Source organism: Ricinus communis, chromosome 5, assembly GCF_019578655.1.
Source record: "Ricinus communis isolate WT05 ecotype wild-type chromosome 5, ASM1957865v1, whole genome shotgun sequence".
Lineage (NCBI taxonomy): Eukaryota > Viridiplantae > Streptophyta > Magnoliopsida > Malpighiales > Euphorbiaceae > Ricinus > Ricinus communis.
In genome coordinates, this window is record NC_063260.1 from 18,218,142 (window position 1) to 18,222,567 (window position 4,426).

The 4,426-nt window shown below is 40.1% G+C and overlaps 1 non-coding gene across 1 annotated transcript; it reads left to right on the forward strand.

The window, feature by feature from the left end:
- Positions 1-1,450: 1,450 nt before the first annotated feature.
- LOC112536570 lies at positions 1,451-1,557 on the forward strand. Its single transcript, XR_003080563.2, has one exon. It is a non-coding gene; the product is annotated as a small nucleolar RNA R71 (small nucleolar RNA).
- The last annotated feature ends 2,869 nt before the right edge of the window (positions 1,558-4,426 follow it).

A 4,426-nucleotide genomic window follows, 5' to 3' on the forward strand; every position in this document is an offset into this window, starting at 1 on the left:
GACAGGAAATATAAATTTATTTACTTTTACCAGCACATTTTCTACAATATCCCTAGGATACTTAAACAGATCTATCAGCTAATTGTATACTCATCCTAGTGGTTTTGGTCTCTCCCAGCCCCAATTTTACAAACAGGTTGTACGACATTACATTAATTCCAGCCCCTACATCAGCTAAGGCATCATTGATAGATAAGTTACCTATAACACAAGGAATAGTAAAACTCCCTGGATCATGTCACTTTTCCGGTAACTTGTTTTGGAAAATTGCTGAACATTTCTCGTTAATGTCTCGCACACCGAGTCCTCAAACTTCCTTTTATTGCTAAGAATCTCCTTTAAGAACTTCACATACCGAGGCATCTGCAAAATAACTTCAACAAAAGGTAAATTTACATGCAGCTGTTTAAAAATGTCCAGGAATTTACCAAACTGCTGCTCGACTTATTCTTGCTTTAATCTAGCAGGGTATGGGATTTTGGGCTGGTATTCCCTCAGTGGAACCCTCTTTGCCTCTTCCTTCCCTAGTTCCTTTGCCTTGGTAGTTTCAACTTCCTTGCTTGAATCTACCTGCACATCAACATTAGTGTTAGAAATAGAAAAAGGACCAGGAACAAATTTACCTGACTGCAACATGATTGCATTCACATGCTTCCTCGGGTTGGGCTCTCTAGTGTTGGGGAGCGCTCCTTGTTGCCTCTCAAACAACATCTGAGAAATCTGCTCAATCTGACTCTCCAAGTTCTGAATGGACGCCTGTTGATTTCTAAGAGCACTGTCGGTCTGCTGGAACCTCGTCTCAGTAGACGTGACAAATTTCATCATCAGCTCCTCCAAGTTAGATTTCTTCTCGGCTGGTGGAGGAAGTCGTGATGGTCTAGCCTGCTGCTGCTACTGTGGTGGCTGCTGATGCAATCTTTGAAAGCCTGGTGGGCCCTAGGCGTTGTTATTTCTTCAACCAAAGTTTGGATGATTACGCCACCCTAGGTTGTAAGTGTTATTGCACGGGTTCCTTTGCTACCTCGGGCCATTGCCCATATAATCTACCTACTCAAGGTCAATGGATAAAATAGAAGACGAAGAAGGAATAGAAGCACTAGCAAACAAACCTCTCGTATTACAGTTCGCACTGAAATGCGGGCCACCACAAAACTCACAGCTGCTCTGAGCTGCATGGGCTGGCATCTAGAGCTGGTCGATCTTCTTAGCCAATAGCTCCACCTGAGTTGCCAATGCTGCTATAGAATCTAATTGATTGACCATTCCCTGCTTGACTGGCTGACTCTTAGAGGATTGCCATTAGTAGTTGTTCATGGCCATCTCCTCTATCAGATTTTGTGCCTGCTCCGGTGTCTTACTGTTTAGGGCCCCACCTGTTGCAGCGTCAACCATCTACCTAGTAGCGAGGTTCAAGCCGCTGTAGAAGGTCTGGACCTGCATCCATACTGGTAGTCCGTGGTGCGGGCAACACCAGAGCAAATCTTTGTACCTCTCCCAAGAATCATACATGCTCTCGTCATCGAACTGCACAAAAGAAGATATATCATTTCTCAATTTAGCAGTTTTAGCAGGAGGTTGGCGATGTGAGCGTTTGGATCCTCGCTCGGTAGTCCCCTAAATTGTACACTATTTTGGACCATTTGTATCATGTTTAGCTTTATTTTGAAGTTGTTGGCCGCTACTGGTGGTCGCAATATACTCGTTTGTGTCCCCTCAAGAGAAGGTCTAGCAAACTCGTATGTTGTCCTAGCTTCATCCACAGCCCGGTTGTTGTCTCCCATCCATGCTGGTCTATTCACAAGGGCTTCAATCTCTATCTGCACCTCCTCTTCTTCTTACATACACTTCCTCAAAAGATGGAGGGATCGCTCTGGTTCAGCAAGAGGGTCTACATTAGTAAGATTAGAGCTCCTGGTCATAAACTACCTGAAAAGAAAAGGCAGCAACCAAAGAACAAAAGAATGAATAAAATAATAAAGAATATAAAAAAGTGAAAAGATATAAAATAAAAATGGCTAAATTAACACAAACACAAATTCACTCTAGTTCACACAAAAGTGTCCCCAACAACAGCGCCAAAAACTTGATAGGCTAAGTTATGTAGCTATAATTTAAGGCAGTAAACCTATCAATGCAGACTAGCACTAACGACGAGTATCAAGGTCGTATTCTCGGGAAAGGGTGATCCTAGAACTACTGTAGCGTCTATGATTAAATGCAAGCAAGTGATTAGATAAGTGTCAGGCAGTCTAAAAGGATTTCGTGAAACAATCAAAGGACAAAGCAAACCCAATGGGACCTAAGCTAGTTGGATTTTAGTGAAGGTAGAGATTATATTGATTACCAATTGCGATTACCCGTGGATAAATTCTTAACTGAATTCGGTTTCCCTCTCGAGATAATCGAATTCCAAAACCTAAGAACCTAAAGTTGGAATCTCTTCCTAACGATCGATTATTAAATTAGCATTAAGCTTTAATCCACCTATATTAAGCTTTGTTAATTCTTAATCCGGCTAGTCAATTACCCTTATCTCTAAGTGATCATTAACCAGTTCTTGCTATTCAAGTTTCTAATTGCCAAATGAACTTCTCAATTACCTAAAGCAATCTAAACATCACAACTTACAACGTCTCATGAATAAGGTGATTTCTCATTAATAATGAAAGCAAGAAGAAACAAGCATTGATAATTAAAATCTCACAAACATTAAAAGCAATCCAACAACATAGGAACCCTAATGGGTTCAACAATTCTAGCTACTCATGCTAATAAGCAACATAAAGTAAAGAATAAAAATAGAAAGGTAATTTGAAAGCATATACACCCTTCTTCTTCAAGTCGGACGAAAAGCCCTAAATTTCCAAATCTGAATTATGAACCCTAAATTGCCTCTCGTATGCCTCCAAATCCATTCTTGATCTTCAATTTGATGTTTAAACCAATGTAATCCTTCCTTCAATAGGTGAAATAGTCTCCTAGAGTCGAATATTGAAGTCTGGAAAAGGATAGCTTATGCATGTATGTGTGAAATCAAGTCAAAAAATCGAACTCTAGCTTAAGAAATCACTTTGCCTATATAAATCTCTCAACACGACCGTGGTCAAGCCCGTGCTGATCAGCACGGGCGGAGTCCAAGCCGTGCTGGATCTCCGAGTCCCGCAACTTAAGGCTTCTTCCTAGTCGTGCCCTCGCCGGTGCTGAGCCACCACAGGCCGTGATGGAGGCCATGGTGACCTTGGAATCGTGCTAAAATGGCACTCTTGAGGGTCAAGTGTTGATGGTTTAGCAGGCCAGAGTCCAGGCCGTGCTCAACCTTGGAATGCTAGTCCTTGCTCAATTTTGATGGATTCTAGTCCGTATTTGCGCGTATTTCCCTCGACTACTAATAATGTCCATTGATAATCACCTGAAACATGAAAGGAACCAAAACACAAGTGATTCTAGTATAAAACAAGATAACTATGCATAAAAATGTAAGTAATTGGGTATATAAACATATATAAAACGATGAACATCACTACCCGTGGACGGATTCTAAACTGAATTCGGTTTCCCTCTCGAGACAATTGAATTCCTAAACCTAAGAACCTAAAGTTGGAATCTCTTCCTAATGATTGATTATTAAGTTAGCCTTAAGCTTTAATCCACCTCTATTAAGCTTTGTTAATTTTTAATCCGGCAAATTCATTAACCTTACCTCTAAGTAAAAATTAACATGTTCTTGCAATTAAATTTCTAGACTCAATTAGAATTTCTCAGTTGCTAAAAGAAATTTATGAATAGTAATCAATACAATCAATGTAACAAAAACTGGATTTATATTATTAATTGCAAAAAGAATAAAAGAAAGGAAACTCAAACAATTTTAACAATTCAGTACAAATCCAACATAGCAAGGAACCCCAATGGGTTCAATCAATCTAGCTACACATGTTCATGTCTAAAACAAATAGGAATTCAATTACAATAAAAGAATAAAGAAATTGAAACATACACAACCTATTCCTATAATTGGATGAACATCTCAAAGTCTTGATCTACACTGCAGTTGATCTCCAAAATTGTCTTTTGATTTGCTCCAAAACTCCTCTTCAATCCTTAATCCAATTCCCAGATCACGAAAATTTGACGTTAAAAGATGGAATCAGTCTCTTGGAAGTCGCCTTGAAATGCCTGAGACACGTCTAGCAAAATTACAAAGGAAGATAAAAAGTCAAAATCGCTGATCCCTTTTCTCTTTTTGGTTCATTCGATTTATACTATGTGCAAATACGGGCGTGTTCTCAGCCCGTGTCCCTTAACACGGGCTGTGTTCAAGCCGTTTTGGTCTCTAAATGAACTGAATCGAGCAAGGTCGTGTTCTAGCCCGTGTCACCAACACGGCCGTGCTCTTGATCCCACAGTGGCAGATGAGATTACAAGA